This window comes from Cyprinodon tularosa, unplaced genomic scaffold (assembly GCF_016077235.1).
Source record: "Cyprinodon tularosa strain WSP-4 unplaced genomic scaffold, ASM1607723v1 ctg733, whole genome shotgun sequence".
NCBI lineage: Eukaryota > Metazoa > Chordata > Actinopteri > Cyprinodontiformes > Cyprinodontidae > Cyprinodon > Cyprinodon tularosa.
In genome coordinates, this window is record NW_024039489.1 from 63,420 (window position 1) to 85,363 (window position 21,944).

Consider the following 21,944-nt stretch of genomic DNA (forward strand, 5'->3'; position numbering starts at 1 on the left):
CCATCCTGTTTAATTTCATTCAGTCATATGTGAAAGGAAGCAACCTCCTACAGAGGTTAATGAGTGATTGATTTAAGGTAACTCTACTCAGATTTAGATTTTTGAAGCTTGTAATGAGCAATAAATAACCTTTTGATACTAGATCTGATCTAGTACCATCTAACTTCCAGGGACATTGTTGAAATAACAGCATGTTAGGCCCCAGAAGATACAGTATTCTTCTATAGAATCTGATGGAAAGTTAATGGAGGGAGCTGAAGATTAGGGTGATGGTTTGGAGCTCATAATCAAAATACTGGTGGAGACTGGTGAAAAACCAGTGCATTAATAATGATACTTCTAGGAGGGTAAATGAGTTAAAAGTGAACAAAAATCCAAAGGGTTGATGCAATTTTAGATCAGAGGCTGCAAAGTGGGGCAGCTTGTTGCATGATCGCCTTGTAGCAAAAAGGTCTTGGGTTCAAATCCCAGCCGAGGGTCTTTGTGCCTGTAGTTTGCATCAGGGTTGGATTTAAAGTGGTGCAGGGCGGTAACTGTCAAGCCTTGCTCATCTTTTAGGTTATTAAAATTAGTGTTGGCTTGATGTCATTTTTTGGCCCCAATACCAATACAATACCGATACCATCTGTTTGAAATCAATGTGTGTGTATATATATGAAGAACTGCATACTACCTGGATGTAAAATAATCGCCATCATGGCTTCATGTCAAGCTGCTGCCTACCTTTGTGAAGCAGGAAAAGACTAAAACAAAGAGAATCCAGTAGAACTTTTTATTGCCTACCTGGAATGGGTGACAATAGTTAAATAAACGTGTCGCTCAAAATGGTATCAGTGTCTTATTTGTTGGTACTCGCTGATACCGATACCACCATTTTAGTGCTGGATAGGGGCCGGTGCTGGAATCGGCATCAGAGCAATACTAATTCAAATACTTGCCCGTATAGTCTAATGCCGCTGGCTTACATTTGGTTGTAGAAAAGCCTCTCAGTCTTCAAATTAAACATTCATTTACCAGAACCCAATTTATTTATGAGCAATTTGTTACATATCTTTATAAAGAGGTCAGGCTTCCTTCCACTGTTCCAAAAGCGTGACTGTTGGGTTGATTGGTGGGTCTGCATCAAAGTGAGGACATTTCTTTTTTCTTTTTTTTTTTGCTATCAGGTATTTTTAGAACTAAGGTGTGAATTGAATTTTGGATGAGGTTAGGTGTAGAGCTGCTGTCATGATTAGGGCATGGAAAGGGTTGAAAATCAATGGAAGTCAATGAAGGTCAACACATGGGCTCACTACACTACACAGAGATTAGAATGTGTGTGTGTGGGGTGGGTGTGTGTGTGTGTGTGTGTGCGTGTGTGTGTGGGGGATGTACCTGTCTAGGCTTCAAAGTGAGGACCATTTTTTCCAATTTCACCATCACATTGAGGACCAGCTGTTGTAAAGTGAGGACATTTTGCTGGTCCTCACAAGCTCCTTCATTTTGCTAATGGTTAGGTTTAGGGCTAAGGTGTGAACTGGGTTAGGGTGAGGAATGCATTGGTAGTGGTTAGGTTTAGGGTTAGGGCATCTCTGTAATCAACTGGTGACATAGGATCAGTAACAAAGTACATTTTCTTGATTAGTGTACTTGAATACTTTTTTAGTATACTTTACTTTACTTGAGCAATTTTTGGGGGTACTTATAATTTTCCCTTAACTACATATCAGTCTAATATTGTACTTTCCCCTCCACTCATTTACCAGATAGCTGCTAGTTCCTTTAAGCTCAGCATAGCTTTATAATCCTCTGTTGCAGTTTTACTTTCTTTAAATGTCATTCCATCATGGCAGATAGCAGCCATTAGGACTGAATCTGGACGCCACTGTTTTAGAGATTTAATGACATAAATGTGAGAAACTCAAAGCAGATATTATTAGTCGGTGTTAGTTGTTGTCATGTGGTGAAGTTGATTAGGAGGATTGGTTCTCAAATCAGAGTTGTAATTTGTAAGATCAAGATTCTCCTGCTTTGTTTTTGTTTATTTTTTAATAATAAACAATAATCCAAATAGCTGCCTTTATTTTGTGGGGCCTTTTACTGATGGAGGTCTTTCCAGGTGGTGTAGAATCTATAGTAGGTGGTTCTATGCTTCAATACATTCTGTGGTTTCTGAAAGTTATAGGTTCTTCAAAATTACTCTGAAAATTCTACAAAAATTTACTCATTTTAGAAAATTTTATTTGTACTTTTGAATACTTAAGTAATTCCACAACTGAGTACTTCAGTACTTTAACTTCTAGATGTTTGACTGAGTAACTTTTACTTTGACTATGGGAATCAACACTTTTACTCAATTGTTGAGTTCTTGAGTAGTTGGAGTTATTCTGTATTCTGTTAACGGTCTTAAACATTAGCCTGTTTACACGACAACAAAGGTAGAGGTTAACCACTGGTGAACTGTAACCCAATGCTAATCTGCCAAATAACCTGCACTTGTATAGCAATTTGGGGCACACTGGCAGAAGGGAGGCTGCCATGCATTGAGAGCGTCTGACCACTGCGACCAGGGAAGTTAGAGGAAATCTCCTACATCAAGGACGCAATGACTGAGATGGACAAAGCTGGGGCTTAAACCAGCACCTCACCAGTCAAAGGATGAACTCCTACCACTTTTAATAGCTCAGCTCAAAACAGAAAATCCAAATGAGACCAAAATAAATCAAAGGTTTTATGCTTTTTCACACATAAATATTTCACACATGTTCTTACAGCAGTGGTGTTTAAATGTAGTCGTGAAAGATGGCCACCCTGCATCTCTTAGGTGTTTCCCTGGTTCAGCACTCCTTAGTCATATAAACAGGTCATCAGATGTTCCTGCACAGATTGATTATATGCTGAGGAGCTAATTAAGACGCTGACATCTGAAATATGCAGGAGACCGGCCCCTGAGGATTGGGATTAGACACCACTAGTTTACAGGGGAATCTGACCAATTACAGCTCTACTTGTTTATGAAGTTCACACTGAAACATTGGAGTTTATAAATAAGTATTATTGTCAGATAACTCTCTAAGGTGGGAAAAAATAGATGCTCCCAATAAATGCATACATTAGTTTGCCATGTCTCCCCCTAGTGGCCTGGAGCTCTTTGCTATACAGCACTAGTTTTTCTTAACTTACTGTAGTTTTTTGATTTTGCAGCATTTTTCCTTTGTGTTTTATGTGTTTGTGTTAGAATGATTTACATGTCTGCAGTAGGTTTGCACTCTGCTGCTCTCTGTGGTTCCAGCATTTTGCAGTCAGCTGAATGTGTTTTATGTGTTTATGTGCCTAATTTGTGTGTTTGCAGCACCTATTTGCTGTTTGCACCCTGTGCCCCCATAGAGCTCACTCTTACTTGTACTCATAGTTTTCCAAATCTTTATCCAGGACTGGGTGATAGGAGCAGCTATTCAAATAAGACCTTTTTTAATCAAAGTTATGCAAACCGATATTGTTTTCATTCTCCAAGGTCTGAATTACTAAAATATACCAGTTGTTTTTTTATCTTGGACCTTGGCTATGCCTGCCTCAAGAGCCATTTAGTTTTATTGTTGACGTATTTCAGAAATGCTGCAAAATTTGGGGTATTTTGTCCTTGTTTTCTTTGTAGCTTCCCAGAGATTGATGTTACAGCGTTGCAAGTGGTACCAAATGAAAGCTAATAAAATGATCTTGCATATGGTACCAAACACATTAACACTTGTGTAAATTTTGACAAATTTTAATGCACAAACATACATATTTTTGATGCTTCAAAAAAAAAAAAATAACATCATATGATACATAATTTCATCTCAAAATTGTTAATCTTAATGCAGATATATCATATTGAGGAATAGATTTAGGGCAGCAGTCAAAGTCACCCAAACACCTCCCCCCGGTCCTCTGGGTGAGTCCGATATACCCCAGGGCCAGCTCAGATACAGAGTCCCTCCAGCGGTCCCTGGGTCGTCCCCTGGGCCTCCTTCCAATGGGACGTGCCTGCAGCACCTCCCCAGGGAGGCATCCAGGGGATCCAGATGTCAGAGCCACCTCAGCATCAGTTAGAAACAAACTATGATTTACACTCAGCATTTTCCAAACTGCTGAGAACTAAAATGACTCATTCAAACCTCCATTTGGAGGTGAACAGCCTCCAGCAAAGATGACAAACTATATAGAAAACTCAGGCGATTGTTTTGAATAACATAATGGAATAACTGATATGAATATTGTGTTTATATGATAGAAATAAGAATAATTTCTTTTCTAAACTGGCTTCATTAACAATTTTATTGTGATTAATCTCCATTAGGTGAGTTAATCCATAATGTGAACTCTCACACTGCCTGTTAAATCATCACATTAAGCCCATAGTGTTGCTCTTGATAAAGTACTTAGTTAAATCCCTCATTTCATGTAAAGGAAATATTTTTTCACTGATGGTGAAAGCAGAGGTCCATTCCACTTTAGGCATATTTTAAAACCACATTATTGGTTATCATTGTATTTACCAGCCATGGACTGTTCTCCCTGCTGCCCTCTGGGAAGATGCTTCACAGCATTCAATGCAGGTCCAGCAGGTTCTGCAACAGCTTCTTCCCCACCGCCATTAGACTGATGAACTGTTTTAAAAAACTCTAAATCATGTCACAGACTCTGCATCTCACTCACAACGCCAAACCAAAATACTGCATATTTGAACCATATATATTAATGCTTTGAACATCCATATCAATGCCTTTTTTGCATCATGTTTTTTCTTTCTGCCACACTTTTTACATTTGATCACCGCTGCACTTTGTTGAATGGAAATGTCATGAGAGCTTTACAAAAGGAAATTTCATTCCTTCTGTATACACTCTGTGTATAAAGAAGGACAATAAAAGTTGTGTAAGTCTAAGTCTAAAGCTAAGCTTATTTTAATTTATGGTGAGGAGCAGATCATGTTCTCATGCAATTCCCATCTCAGGCTTTGCCAACTCAGCACATTCAGAACAGCAGTGCAGTGCTTTTATATGGGTGCAACCTACATTGTTCCCAATGACAGGACACCACGTGAGCACTAAGCAAAGCCACCTGGATGGATGTGAGTTCTCATCCCGACCCAATAGATCATCAGCAGAGAGGGAGAGGAAGCAAAAGAAAGAGAGAAGCTGCCAGTGTGCAGACTCAGGACTGGAGGTAAAGCCCAGGATTCCCCAAACATTTACCTGTTATGGTGAGTGAGTGAATGCATCCTTTAAACGCAGGATCAACACATTGAGGAGGACATTTTAAATGCAGCTATATGTTAAAGTAACACTAGACGACAGAAAGTTATTTGATTAGGAAACAACTCATTAAAATGGGTTACATAGTTTTATTTAACAGCACTTTCTTGAAAGTTACAGAAAATTCTGTAACTAAAACCCAAACATCTTCCACTATGCTGCAAATTTTCTGGATTTTAAAGCTACTCCAGATGTTTAAGCATTAAGTTCACCAATGGAAATGATTCATTTTGTCTTGGATTCTTATTATTTTCACCATAGATTTCACAGATGGATTGAGGTTTCAGAGGGATTGATGGGGACTGTTTTCTGGTCATGTCTGGGGTTAATCTAGCTGACCTAAAGAGTCAGTCTAGTTGCAGCATCAGTACCTGACAACCGTGGATCGATGGAAGGAGAAAAATGTCTAAGTTTTTCCCTGTTCAGTTGAGCTCTTGCTATAGAGGAAATAGCTTCCATCTGCTCTGCTCCTGTAGCATTAAGCAGCAACATCTCATTAAGGACTGTGGAAAATTCCTCTTTTGTTCAGACATTGTTTTTCTTTTTGTTTCATTCGAGTGAAAAAAAAACACAATCCAGCATATATTTTGCCCAGACTGATTCAGATATCATCACTGATTCCCACTTTCATGCATTAGTCACATCCATGGCGTCTCTCATTAGCTCTATAGCTCTGCTAGGTGCTAATCAGCTTTCACTGATCCAAATCCTGTTTTTCACACTGTTTGCCCACAACCACGGTTTCTGACTGTCAGTCATTTCTCTTGCCACGTGGCAGTCTCCTATGGTCTTTCTGGAAGGGGCCACCTGTGGAGTTGATTGACAGTTGACTTTTGTATCTATACTTATTTTTCTATGTCTGCTTCTGTCTGCTTGAACCCCAGTCGGCCTCAGCAGATGGCCGCTCACACTGAGCCTGGTTCTGCTGGAGGTTCTTCCTGTTAAAAGGGAGTTTTTCCTCTCCACTGTCGCTACAAGCATGCAATCAACGGGTTTTCCTTAGATAGAAAACTTTGAATCAACTTGAGTGGATGATCTGGTTGTATTGTGAAAAGCGTTGAGATGATGTGTTGTGAATTGGCGCTATAGAAATAAACTGAATAGACTTGAAATTCTGGATGTTGAACGTTGAGTAGACTAGCCTCAGATCTCAGAACTGGCCAATTGGCAGGAAGCAGGAATTATTGCTACCTACTAGAGGGAGTTGAATCCTTTCCGTTGTTTCAGCTGACAGTTTCCTCTCAGTTTGCCAGCTGTAGCAGCCTCCCAAACCAAGTGGCTTGAAAAAGCTTACAAATCATTCAAAATACCAAAACATATTAGTAGTAGCGCTAAATGTCAAACAGCCGCATCAATCAGCGTGACTGCTGATAATGATCAGCGAGCATACAGACTGATGGTGGGTCCTCTTCAAAGACTGAGCCCAGTGATCCAAGGAGCATCATCAGTTACGACGCAGAGAGCTCCATGCATGGAACCAAACAAAGAGCGAGCAGCAGCATCAGTTCTGTCCTCTGCTGTGTTTCTTCATAGTTTATTGTATAACAGTGAGCTCACATGTCATCTGTATAACTGCTGTGCTGGCTTGTCACATAATTAAGCCAATAGCTGCAGAATGCAGCTTTTGTGAGTTAGCTTCAGACCTTGCTTTCACCTTAGCATCCATTACAGCTCATGGATCACCAGGTTCTGAGGATGACCTGCTTGCACTGGGAGCACTCTCTCAGTCCATGTTGTGTTTCAGAGGGAAGAAGATAGACTAACTGTAAAATAAAATAAAACAACCTTCAGCACTGCAAAAATTAGAAATCCATCCATCCATTTTCTGACATGCTTAATCCCAAGCAGGGTTGCGAGGGGTGCTGGTGTCTATCTCCAGCTGTCTACGGGTGGGAGGCGGGGTCCACCCTGGACAGGTCACCAGTCCATCACAGGGCAACACAGAGACAAACAGGACAAATAACCATTCACACTCACACCTGAGGAGAATTTAGAGAAGCCAGATAGCCTAACAATTCAATTCAGTTCAATTCAGTTTATTTATATAGCGCCAAATTCACAACACATGTCATCTCAAGGCACTTTACAGTTCAACCAGATCATACAGTCAAATTGATACAAAGTTTTCTATCTAAGGAAAACCAGTTGATTGCATTGACTCATTGACTCAAATACAATCCCTCACACTAAGCATGCTTGTAGCGACAGTGGAGAGGAAAAACTCCCTTTTAACAGGAAGAAACCTCCAGCAGAACCAGGCTCAGTGTGAGCGGCCATCTGCCGAGGCTGACTGGGGTTCAAGGAGACAGAAGCAGAGATACAAAAAGCAGCTGTAAAAGGCGGCCCCGTCCAGGAAACACGCAGCCAGGCAGACGAGCTCCAAGGCAGCTCCCATGCCAGAGGATGAAGAGAGCACATCCACTCAGTCACGGTCAGAGAAACAGGACCACACTGGAAAACAGGCCGATCTCCAACATCTATAAACAAAGGTGTTGATAGAAGCAGCACAGCTGATGTTTCTCTCCAGGATGACGTCACAGCCAAACAGGAACAGACGAGGCAAAGCTACTCTGAGGAAAAGCAGAGAGAGCAGAAGGTTAGAGATTGAACTAACAGATTCTGCAGAATAGGAGAACAGAGAGAGAATGAAGCAGAATGATGAAATGGGGGTCCCTATGTCCTCCAGCAGTCTAAGCCTATAGCAGCATAACTATAGAGATAGCTCAGGATAACCTGAGCCACTCTAACTAGAAGCTTTATCAAAAAGGAAAGTTTTAAGCCTAGCCTTAAAAGTAGACAGGGTGTCTGCCTCACGGACTAAAACTGGTAGAGAGGAGAGGAGCCTGATAACTAAAAGATCTGCCTCCCATTCTACTTTTAGAAATTCTAGGAACCACTAGTAAACCTGCAGATTGAGAGCGAAGTGCTCTGTTAGGAACATAAGGAACAATCAGATCTCTGATATCAGATGGAGCTTGGCCATTTAAGGCTTTATATGTGAGAAGGAGGATTTTAAATTCTATTCTTGATTTAACAGGAAGCCAATGAAGAGAAGCCAGGATAGGCGAGATATGATCTCTCTTTTTAATTTTCATCAGAACTCTGGCTGCAGCATTTTGGATCAGCTGAAGGCTTTTAACTACAGTGTGTGGACTTCCTGATAGTAAAGAATTACAATAGTCCAGCCTTGAAGTAACAAATGCATGGACTAGTTTCTCAGCATCACCCCTGGACAGGATATTTCTAATTTTTGTAATGTTCCTCAGATGAAAGAAGGAAATTCTAGAAACCTCTTTGATATGGGATTTAAATGACAGGTCCTGATCAAAAATAACACCAAGATTTTTTACTTTATTATCTGAAATCAGTTTAATCTCATCCAAATGAAGTGACTAGCTAATCAGTTTCTTTTTCAGAGACTCTGGTCCAAAGACTATAACTTCTGTTTTGTCTGCATTCAGGAGCAGAAAGTTAAGAGTCATCCAGGTTTTTATGTCTTCAAGACATGCCTGTAATCTATGTAATGGGTTAGCTTCATCTGGATTTATAGACAGATATAGCTGGGTATCATCAGCATAACAGTGGAAATTAATCCCATGCTGTCTAATAATTCTACCAATTGGGAGCATGTATAAAGTAAAGAGAATTGGTCCTAGCACTGATCCCTGTGGTACTCCACAGGTAACCTTTGAGCGTGTTGAAGATCTATCATTGACATGAACAAACTGAATTCGATCAGATAGATAAGATTTAAACCAGTCTAGTGCTGTTCCTTTAATTCCAACAAAATATTCAAGTCTTTCTAAAAGAATATTATGGTCAACTGTATCAAATGCAGCACTAAGATCCAACAGGACGAGCACAGATACAAGTCCATTATCTGAGGCCATGAGAATATCATTAGTGACTTTCACCAGAGCTGTTTCAGTGCTATGATGAGCTCTAAAGCCAGACTGAAACTCTTCAAAAAGTTCATTATGGTGGAAGTGATCGCAAACTTGTTTGGCAACTACTTTCTCAAGAATTTTGGATAAGAAAGGAAGATTGGATATAGGTCTATAATTGACCAAGTCATCTGGGTCAAGAGACGGTTTCTTAAGCAGAGGTTTAATTACAGCAACCTTAAAAGCTTTAGGTACATATCCCTGTAACAGAGATAGATTAATCACATCTAAAATGGAGGAGGAGATCAAAGGGAATACCTCCTTAAATAACCTGGTTGGAACTGGATCTAACATACAAGTTGAAGGCTTAGATGAAGACAATAATTTTGCTAATTCAGAAAGTTCAACTGGATCAAAGCAGTCTAAACCCGGTTCAGATTCCATGACTACCTCAGGTACAATCACGGATAGAGGAGTGCTTATGATCTTATTTTTAATAAGATCAATCTTATTTATAAAGAATCGCATAAAATCATTGCTGCTAAGAGCAGGTGGAATGGACGGTTCAACAGAGCTATGGCTCTGGGTGAGTTTGGCAACTGTATTAAAAAGAAATCTAGGATTATTCTTATTCTCCTCTATTAATGAGGAGAAGTATGCTGCTCTTGCTTTACAAAGGGTCCTCTTATACAGCAGTAAACCATTTTTCCAGACTAGGAAGGACTCTCGCAGGCCTGTGGAGCGATATTTTCTCTCCAGTTCCCTAGCATTTTGCTTCAAAGTACGCAGCTCTGCATTAAACAAGGAGCAAGCTTTCTATTTTTAACGGTTTTCATTTTCAAAGGAGCTGCGTTGTCTAAGGCAATACGCAGAGAACTAGCAACCCCATCAACAAAATCATCAACCTGTGAAGGGGAATAAGCTAAGCTTTTGCACTCTGCAGCACTGCTCAGTGACACAGAGGAGAGAGAAAGTGAAGCAGATTCTTTAAAATTTATAACTGCACTATCTGATAAAGATCTACTAAAATTGAACCTTCTTTTGGGGGAGGAGAACTCTGTTAAAGTAATCCTGAAGGTTATTGGAAAGTGGTCAGAGAGGACAGGGTTGTGAGGAAATACTGTTATTTCTTCATATTCTATGCCGTATGTCAGCACAAGATCCAAAGTATGAAGATGAGAATGCGTGGGACTATTCACATTTTGAACAAAGCCAATAGTGTCTAAGATAGCATTAAAGGCTGCTCTTAAGCTATCGCCTTCAATGTCAGCATGGATGTTAAAATCTCCCACTATGATGACCCTGTCAGTATTTAATACCAAATCAGAAAGGAACTCTGAAAACTCATCTAAAAATTCAGAGTAAGGACCTGGTGGACGATACAAAGTTACAAAAAGAAGAGGTTTTCTTGCCTTGAAATTTGGATCAGGGAAATTAAGGGTTAAATGTTCAAAAGAACAAAAGAAGTCATGTTTTTGAAGTGCGGGAGGAAGCCGGAGTACCCGGAGAGAACCCACGCAAAATTAGAAATCTAAATAAGTAATATTCTCTTAAAATAAGTGTATTTTTCTTGAATTGAGGAGGTAAGTGAGACATTTTGCCACCGGAACAAGACATTTAAAATAAGAAAAAACAATTGCATTGTCTTATTTCATAGACATAGTATCTAATTATCTCATTTTAAAAGTAAAAATACTCATTCCATTGGCAGATAATCTCCTTTAACTACTCAAATTAAGGGTGAAAAACTCTTAATTTAAGAAAATTTTACTTATTTCTAGATTTTTTTTGCAATGAGAATCCAGGTTGGAGTCTGTTAAACAGTCAGTGTCAGTTTACTGAAGAATCCCTTGTATCTGTAGTTTCCTCTTACATCAGAAAGCAGGACAAACAATTGTAGAAGCTAGAGGGTTTGTTTTCCCTTGAAGCACCTTGGGGGAAAAAATACTTAAAATGCAGCTGCAAAACCTTTTTATTTAAATAAGTAGTTGTATGCTGATGAAGGTTCTCAGTCATCCAGGTCATAGTCATCCCGTAAAAATTCAAAAAATATCCACTGGACTTGGTTTTCAAGATTTGAAGACGTTCCTCCACCTCTCCAGGAAGCTTTCTCAATTCAAATGTCTGGATCCGCAGTGAGTTTGAGTCTTATATAGACAACGCCTTGTATCGCTTGGAAACATGCAATGGTAACCGATGAATGGGTCGTTAGTTCCATCGTTAGCCTGTAAAATCTGAACCTGTCTATGATTCTAGGGGTCGGTCGTTAAAGGGGGGATTGCCATTAAGGGGGGGGGATTGTCTCCTATAATACCTGAAACCTGTCTATGATTGTTGAGGGTTGGTCGTTAAGGAGGTATTGTTCACCGGCTGGGGCGGGTAGGTCCCTCGTTCCTCTGTGATGGGGTGGGGGGTTTGCTGATATCTGGAAGGGATCATGTCTATGATTGAATTGTATGTTTTTGGAAGCTGGAATCTGAGTCCACCACCTCTGTTTAAAGTTGGTTTTTCTCTCTTAACATGGATGGCTTCCTTCACGCCCCTCTCAAACCACCTATTTTCTTTATCCAGAATATGGACATTCTGGTCCTCAAAAGAATGTCCTTTGTCCACAAGGTGTAGGTGTACTGCGGAGTCTTGTCCAGAGGCGGCCGCTCTTCTGTGTAGGGCCATGTGTCTGTATGTTTCCAAGCGATACAAGGCGTTGTCTATATAAGACTCAAACTCACTGCAGATCCAGACATTTGAATTGAGAAAGCTTCCTGGAGAGGTGGAGAAACGTCTTCAAATCTTGAAAACCAAGTCCAGTGGATATTTTTTGAATTTTTACGGGATAAATAAGTAGTTGTTTTTTCTTTTTAAATAACTGCATTTTTTCTTGAACTGAGGGGGTAACTTAGACACTTTGCCAATGGAACAATAAATGTACATGTAAAATAGGAGTAAAACAATTGACTTATTTCAAGTGCATATTATCTAATTATCTTATTTTAGGTGTAAAATACTCATTCCATTGCTAGGTAATCTTATTTATCTACTCAAATTAAGAGTAAATACACTTAATTTAAGCTTCTTTTAATTATTTCTTAGAACGTTTTGGTTTACCATTGCCTTAGGGTTAATGAAATGTTATTAATAATGCAGGTGTTGAAAAGGAAATGACCCTCGGTCTATTTGCTGTAAGATTCTTATTTAGTGGAACTTCTCTTTTTTTTCAATGAAGTCAAGGAAAAGGTTATGGATTTGTTTTTGTGCTGTGATTCGCATTCTAACAGTAAAACGCTCCACAGGTTGATAAAAGCTTCAATAAAAAGGGTGGGTAAAAATGGAAGATAAAATAACTGAGCGACACTCTGGCCCTGATCTCCTAAAGGTCGTACTCACCTGGTACCAGGTCATGCGGCGGCGGAAAGGTCTTTCTTCTCTCCACCTCCTCACGCTCCAGGGCCAGCAGAGAAACATAGTCCCTCCAGCACGTCCTGGGCTGTCTGCAGGACTGATTAGTGGGATAACCCAATATACAGTAGTTTCTGCTATGCTTTCCAGTTGGGCTGAATTGATGTTAGGAGTGAGAGCCTATGGGGTTGTTGAGGAATCATATACGCTACTTGCCTCTTTCTTAATCCATGCTAGAGTGCATTAATATATTTAAAAGATATATACGTCTCTCCATCTATTGCTATCCTATGATGCTGTTCAAATATCTGTGGGGCTGAAAAACGTACAATGTGCTGCAGCTGCTCAGAAATGTTGACTATTGGAAATAAAGGAGATTTGCCTTCTGTTCAGTCGTTATCTTTTTGGGAGGAACTTCTTCCGGCAAGTCAATACTTTTCTTTTATTTCTAGTATAAAAACTCTAAAACTGTCTTTAATACAAGTAAAGTAATAAAAAATGAAATTCATTAAACAGGACCGCTTCAAGCATTCTGGGTGTTTGGAAGGATGATTTAACGGATGTTCCTGAGTAACATTGCTTTCAGATGTTGAAACAATCGACTAGCTTCAACAGTTGGAAAGAGCTCTCTGTGTTTCTACCTACAAGTCATTAAAATGTTCTTTTCATTTCATAAAAAACACAGAAAGTAATTTTCCTTCTCCCAACTGCATCTTCTCCACATAGCATTCATACCTCCCATCTGTGCTCAGTGCTGTTGTTAATTACAGCTGCCTATAGGACAGGTAAACTAAATCACTCTGCTGAGGCAATGAAATCCAAAACATCCTCACTCAAACTGGTAGATCCACACCACCACTGAACCTATTCAATTCTGAACCAAACTTGAATAGACCTCCCATGACGTGGCCCAAATTACATCTTTTTGTTTTTGAGGTTTTCATTTAAGGGATTTATTTCCATTCAGTCTGCTCTGTCTGCATTCTCCTCTGTTTGAAGCCAGACACTTAAACCCTTTTTCCTTGCCTTCCTTTCTTTCTTTCACCGTTCCACCAGTATTCTTCTCATTCATACGCATTTATTCTCTTCTGTTTTGACTTCTATTCCTTGTCATTCCAGTGATAAAACATCATCTCTCCAGGCTCTCTTACGCCTGCCTTCCTCTCACCTGCAAACATGATGACTAATGGTGACTTTTCCCTGACTTCATCTTACAGTGCTTGAATGAGAAGGAGCTTAGAGTTAGACCTTGATGCACATCGCATTTCAGCCTTGAACCCATCGGTCTCTCTCACCACACACTCCCCTCCTCCCTGTATCTCTATATGTACATTCATATGTGTCTCTAGATCCACTAAGATTTACCATCAGCTGTTTTGATCTGTTTAATGTTTAAACATAAACACTTTCAAAGATAGCATCACCTCTGTAGCCCCATTTCTCTGCATCGAGCTGAACTGCTGCTGGCATGTTTGCCTCTCTTCTTAACCTTTGCAAAGCTTCATTTCCTCCTTCCCATATCTGCATTGCATGGCTCGTTAGCTTTACTCCTCTGCTGCAGCTCTGCATATCACCCTGGTTCTTGACAATAATGAAAGGAAAGAATGGTTCAGGAATAACAAACATAGCTGATAAGACCAATGACAATAAATGAACATTAAAGAACATATGATGCACATGTAAACTCATTTAAATTAGACACACTGGATAAAAATTTTAATCTAGATAAGTCATAATTTCTTTTTAAAAAAGTCATTTTTTTCTTGAATTGAGGAGGTAAGTGAGACACCTTGCCAATGGAACAGGAACATTTACATTTAAGATAAGAAAACTTATTTCAAGTGTATCTTATATAATTATTCTTTTTTAAGAGTAAAAATCCTCATTCCATTGGCAAATCAATTGGTAAATATTTGGTAAATAGACTTAATTTAAGACATTTTGACTTCTTTCTACATTTTTCTTGCAGTGTAAGTTTTGTTTCAACCAAATGTAACTGCACTATAAAAAATTATCTAAAAATAAGGAAAATAAATTCTAACAATCTGTATATTTTAACTTAATTTGAGCAGTTGAATAAAATTAACTGCCAGTAGAATTAGTATTTTTGCTGTTAAAATAAGATAATTAGATATTATACACTTGAAATAAGATAATAGTGTCATTTTCTTCCTATTTTAAACATAAATCATCTTGGAAAAACTCAGGAAAAACTGGCTTTCTTACATTTAATAATCTAAATAAGTCATTCCATCCATCCATCTTCTAACACTCAATCCAAAGTGGGGTCGCGAGGGGTGCTGGTGTTGATCTGCAGCTGGCAATGGGTGAGAGGCAGGGTCCACTCTCCAGGCCATCGCAGGGCAACACAGAGACATGAGAGCCATTCACACTCATCTAGACAAGCCATTTAACCTAACAGCCGTGTTTTTGGACTGTGGGAGGAAGCCGGAGTACCCAGAGAGAACCTAAGCATGATCAGGGAGAACATGAAAACTCCATGCAGAAAGACCCTGGGCCGGGAATTGAACCAAGAACATTCTTGTTGCAAGGCAGCAGAGCTACCCACTGCATCACTGAGCAGCCCTCTAAATAAGTAATTTTTTCTCATAATTAGTGCATTTTCTTTTTAAATTGAGGAGGCCAGTGAGACCCTTTGCCACACTTACATTTAAAATAAGAGAAAATGATATCATTGGCCAATTTCGAGTCCATATTATCTTATTCTCTTATTTTAAGAGTAACAATACTCATTCCACTGGCAGATCATTTTATTTACTTGCTCAAATTAAGGGTTTATACATTTGATTTAAGTAATGTTTACTTATTTCTAGATTTTTTTTTGCAGTGAAAGGAAAACTAAATCTATACACAGAATCAAACCTATGAAACTTTGATTTGTTTTTTTTTTTAATGCTGCAAAGCAAGTTTCATCATAAATGTAAAGGATATAATGTAATACTACACTGTAATCCAGAGCTACTGCAGGAATCCTAACTCTTCTAGCTACAGTAACAGACTTTGACAGAGTTTCAAAAACTTGAAATTGGTCCACAGTCCCATTGGCCGCTCAGAGGAGACAGGCAGGGACTAGATTGCTGTAATTACACAGTTACATAAGCTTTACCGTGTCATTTAAATCACTCCAGGCAGATAAATCAGACCAACAGCTGAGCGTGGCTTATCCTCTCAGAGATTTAGAGGCTAAAATCATCCTGTTTTTCAATATGAATCGAGAGCACTTCATGATGGAGTGTGTTAAAATGAGGGTGTATTTGATAAACAGATGGAAGGAGAACAGCAGAGCGATTCGAGGGTCAGTCACGCTACAGCGTTTTGTTGGGGTCCTTTGGGTTCACTCATCCCTGTAATTGGAAAGAGGAAAAAAAATGTTGTTGTAAATGATTTCTATTATTTTTCCTTGAATGATTGTGGTCTTTTCTGTCATTTGCTCTACAGACAGAAAATGGTAGAAATGATTGGTGAAGTAAATGAAGTAAATTATGTGAAATATATGCTCTGTCCCACAGTACTTGTACTAATGCTGCAGCAATTAAAGGATTAAATATGCTTATGGGTTTTGATAAAGGATTATTGTTAAATCTCTCTAGAAGCACTAAAGCAACAATGTCACTACTGTTGACAACTGAATCTCTGGTCTGGGTGGGATTCTGCACAGGAAACAGTTTATGTATTTATAGACGGTCAGCATGTATTAAACCAACTAACTGTGTAATCATTCTGTCGACAAAGAGCTGAAAAATCAATCATAATATAAACTGTTCATGTCAGTCGATATTGATGGTTTTTGGGGCATTTTTTTCTTCTAAATTTTGAAATGAGGGAAAAAAGGTCAAAGATTTATAGCAACCCTGAATGTAACTAAAGGGAACCTTTAACCTTTAAAATGAGGTCAGTCCTTCAAGAGAGAGGCTGAATCCTTTCCTCTGCCTACATTTCCCAGAATGCCGTGCAGTTGTAAAACATTCTGCTGTTCCTGTTTTCCATTGATGTCAATCAGGTGTCCAGCTTAATATACGTATTATTTTATAGCCAAGCACTACCCAAACAGTTCATGCCATGGCCTCTAATCAGCACGAGCTCCAGCAGGAGACCAAACCCACAGACAACCAATAAAGAGAAACCCACTTTTAAACATATATTCTCTGCTGCTATTCATTATTTAATAAAAATACAGCTGTTTACCATAAAGAATATTTAGCAACAATTTCTCAACATTTCATCATTTTCCCACTCAATAGCAAGTATTGAACAAACCACTAAAGATGGCTGATTGAATATATGATATATTAATAATATATTTCACAAAATATATTTCAATATAATTATTTAAGAAATAACATTTATATTTTCCTTCCAATTCTTCCCCCCCCCCATGCACAAAAATCCTAGATCCTCAAGAACCACAGATGAGCCTTCATGCTTATTTGGCTGCATGCTTACTCCACTAGTAGTAATCCAAAGGTTATAGCTGGGTACTTTACTGATGAAGTGAAAAACAGAGAAGTGTAACTCCAGCGCATATCAGGTTACACCTCGGTACAGAGAACTGATCAGTGGAACAGATGCAGATATTTATAAGAAGTGATAGTGAAGACCAGTTTTCTGAGAGATGATACATTACGAGCTCAAGTAATCATGACCAAATATATAGATAAGATCTCTGAATTATGAAATCTTTTCTCATAATAACGACATAAGATCTCATAAATACAAGATCAGTATGTCATAATTACAGGATAAGATCTCGTAATTATGAGATTGTATCTCGTAATATTGAGAAAAGCTGATTTTTTACAGAGGTAGCCATTCAAAATGTCCCTAATTTCTGCAATGGGCCCTTGGCTGGTCCTGAGCTGGTCCTTGGCTGACCCTTGGCTGGTCCTTGGTTGGTACTTGGCTGGCCCTTGGCTGGCCCTTGGTTGGCCCTTGGCTGGCCCTTGGCTGGTCCTTGGCTGGTTCTTAGCTGGCCCTTGGCTGGTCCTTGGCTGGTTCTTAGCTGGCCCTTGGCTGGTCCTTGTTTGGTCCTTGTTTGGCCCTTGGCTGGTCCTTGGCTGGTTCTTAGTTGGCCCTTGGCTGGTCCTTCGCTGGTTCTTAGCTGGCCCTTGGCTGGTCCTGTGTTGGTCCTTGGCTGGTCCTTGGCTGGTCCTTGGCTGGTCCTTGTTTGGTCCTTGTTTGGCCCTTGGCTGGTCCTTGGTTGGCCCTTGGCTGGTCCTTGGCTGGTCCTTGTTTGGCCCTTGGCTGGTCCTTGGTTGGCCCTTGGCTGGTCCTTGTTTGGCCCTTGGCTGGTCCTTGGCTGGTCCTTGTTTGGTCCTTGGCTGGTCCTTGGCTGGTCCTTGGTTGGCCCTTGGCTGGTCCTTGGCTGGTCCTTGGTTGGCCCTTGGCATGTCCCTTACAATTCCTTTTTAAACATCACCCTTTCAAGTGTGGGGTGCAGCTACTGAAACGCTTGACAGTCTTTGTTCTAAAATATTCTGTCTGTCATGATTTGTGGACATTAAGATCTAAAGAGAAGCACCATCTCCTGGCCAGACTCTGTAATTCATTGAAAGGGTGAGTCAGAGTAAAAAAAATATGCACCCATGAGAAGGCCAGTGACCGGAGGTTGGAGGAGATTTTGCTGGGAGTTCCAGGGAAGTGGGCTGCCATTCGGCTGATTGGGAAAGACTAGTTTAAATGGCTGCTACTGTAAAAGGTTTGCGGACCAAAAAGCATGAAAAGTTTGATTTTCAGTGATTATTAATTTGCTGATACTTCATTGAACCTGCCAAAACTAATTACACGGAGAGGAACGCTTTCCCAAGATGGCGGCAATACTGATGAAGCGGTGATGGGAAATAGCATGCCATCTACACTGTATGTCTATGAGGACAACTGCAGCCTGAAGAAGATTTTCATGCAAAATCTGACCAAGAATTTGGACAGACTGGACAGATCAAAGAAGTGGACTGAGGTGTTAGTCAGGGCATCAACAGCCTCTATTCATAGACCAATCCCACATATGGCCTAGAGATTAAGGGTACTCTAGAGACTTCTTAGCAATGCTTTGAAACCCTGTTTAAAAATAAAAGTACATTTTGCATTTAGACATGAGGAAGATGAAAGACACCAAACGCAACAATTGATATGACCTGAAAAGTGCAATCGAAGCAACCTGGACTTCACTTAGACCCCAGCAGACCCTCAGGATCATTGCCTCCATAGTTCAACACACTAATCGTGATTCACGCTAAAAAAGCCACAACCAAGTACTGAATGCATAGATTGAACTCTTCATAAGCCTAACATTTCTCTTTAAAATGTCCTTTTTATTGATTTGTCATATTTTATTCTACTCAATAATTAAATTTCAATCCCTAAGCCATAGTCAGAGGAATTACAAGAAATAAAGGCTTGAAATAGTTTCCTGTATTTGTAATTGAAATAGCTAAAATCTTTTTACACTAAATTCTGGAAGTGACACTTTTTTTCTATATGTGAACCGCCACACTGCTCCAAATAAAAGCATAATTTCCTCTGCTAGTAGCAGGATTCCTGACTGCAGCTGATTTCATCTTCTCAGGGAAGAGCCTGTTATGCCTTCAGGTGGTCAAACAGAACATAATCAAAGACACTGCAGACCTGCCAGTGTCAATTCTTCTTTCTTAGTTTCTTCCAGTAACTACTGGGCTCACTGCACAGGATATTAAGGGAAACGTACCACACACCATCACCACCTTAAATCACCTGCAGTTTAATGGGATACTGACAAGACCTCCAAGGCCCAGAAACTTCTTGTAATTGCCCTCATGGTTTTAGTCACTACATCGTACATCCAGGCAACGACTCTTATTTTTAACTTGCAGGTATTAAAGGCTCAGAAAACAAACTTTTAATGCCTTTAAACCCAGAAACAGTATGTGGCGTCAGATTTTGACCAAGAATGGCAGAAAGTGTGGGGAATCCTCCCTGCATACACCAGGTAAACCATAGATATCCATAATAAAGGCTAGATGTCTTACGGCAGAGTCTCAAACGTCATCACCGGGCGGCCATCTTACCACAGGCAGGCTTTCTGGTGTGCTCTGTGGTACTTAATGTAAGGTGAGTGATCAGCACAAACACAAATACTCTTATCTCATTGAATTCTTGACGGATTTACAAACAGTTTGGTTTATATATATATATATATACAATATATATATATACAATATATATATATATATTATTTATATTATATATATATATTTTATATATATACAATATATATATATATATATATATATATATATATATATATATATATATATATATATATATATATATATATATATATATATATATATATATATATATATATATATATATATATATATATATATATATATATATATATATATATATACAATATATATATAATATATATATATATATTATATATATTATATATATATTATTATATTATATATATTGTATATATATATATATTATATATATTATATATATATTATTATATTATATATATTGTATATATATATATATATATATATATTGTATATATATATTATATATAAAATATATATATATATATTATATATATTGTATATATACATTATATATACAATATATATATATATATAATATATTATTTATATTATATATATATATATTTTATATATATACAATATATATATATATATATATTATATATATATATATATATATATATTATATATATATACAATATATATATATATATATATATATTGTATATATATAAAATATATATATATATAATATAAATAATATATTATATATATATATATATTATATATATATATAGATATATATTATATATATATACAATATATATATATATATATATATTGTATATATATAAAATATATATATATATAATATAAATAATATATTATATATATATATATTGTATAATGTATATATACAATATATATATAATATATATATATATATATATATATATATATATATATATATATATATATATATATATATATATATATATATATATATATATATATATATATTTATTTATTTATTTATTTATTTCTAGGACCATATATATATGGTTGCCATTCTGTACACTGAGTTTTAATAGCATATATTGATTTAACATAAATACCTTGTGCGTGTGTATATTTATTGCACCTGTATGTTCTATTCAGTGTTCTTTTTATATGAAATTCCATGGTTATAATTATTCCTAAGTGCGCAGTATCACAACTACATGTCTGACTTTTTTTAACAAACCAAACAGTTTGAGAATAGTTAGACAATTGAGGAAGTTATGGTTATTTCAGTACATGCGCCATTGAAACACAATGCTACGAATGAGCGAGCTGCCTGTGGTAAGATGGCCGCCACGTGCGGACGTCGACCCCCATTGGCCAGCAGCGCGGACGAGACATCTAGCCTTTATTATGGATATCTATGAGGTAAACCACCAGAAAACTGACATGTCACAGAACCACCTCACTCCTCCTGTACAGTAGATGGCGCTGTGTAACACAAAGGGTTGCAATCCAACCCTATAGTACAAATGAATAAATCAGAGAGAAGGAGAATCACTATAAAACTGAATAAAGAAACAATAGGATAAGTTGCACACAGAAGCATTGTTGTTTTATATTCTGTTTTATTTTTTTTTAATAAACTTTAAATTACTACATTACTAGATATATACTAGTTATAATCTTTTTATATGTTCTTGAATAAATCTAATATTTAGAAATTCCAATTGTAAATACATTTTTGAGAAAAAAATTCCTTCTTATAGTTTGTGGTCCCCCCTAAGTTAACCTTGATCCCCTCTGAAACCCAAAGATGAATGCAAAAATCTAGCCCTGCCATTGGGAGAATAGCCTTTATCATAAGATCACATTGAACTAAGTTTTATATATTAAGCAACTGACCACTGTCGTTATGCTGCTGTAGGGTTAGGCTGCTGGAGGACATAGGGATCACTTTTCATCATTCTGCTTTATTCTATGTGTTCACCCATTCTCCAGTGTTTGTTAGTTCAACCCTTAACTTTATGTTCTCTGCTGTTTTGTGTCATAGGGTAGTTTTATCTGATCTGGTCATCAACAACATTTATTGTAAATGATGGAGTTGTCCAGTGTTTTGTTCTATTTTTCTCCAAGACGGCTATGGCCTCGGCTATTACTGAGACTAGCTGTTTGTGCTTTTTTTCTTTTATTTTGATATTAAATCTGGTTAAGAGTTTATCTTCCTAACTTTTTCTATCCCAGACAGAGTCAACTGTAGAGCTAGTTTATTGTTACTTTCTCTAGCATACAAAGTATTTATAGATCAGTGCTTTCATAAAAGTATTTTTTTAGTTTAAGCA

The 21,944-nt window shown here is 37.9% G+C and overlaps 1 protein-coding gene across 1 annotated transcript in view; it reads left to right on the plus strand.

Annotated features, from left to right (window-relative positions):
* The window catches only part of LOC119772935 (glycine receptor subunit beta-like), a 56,225-nt gene that overhangs the window by 985 nt on the left and 33,296 nt on the right, over positions 1-21,944 (plus strand). The window lies entirely within an intron of this gene.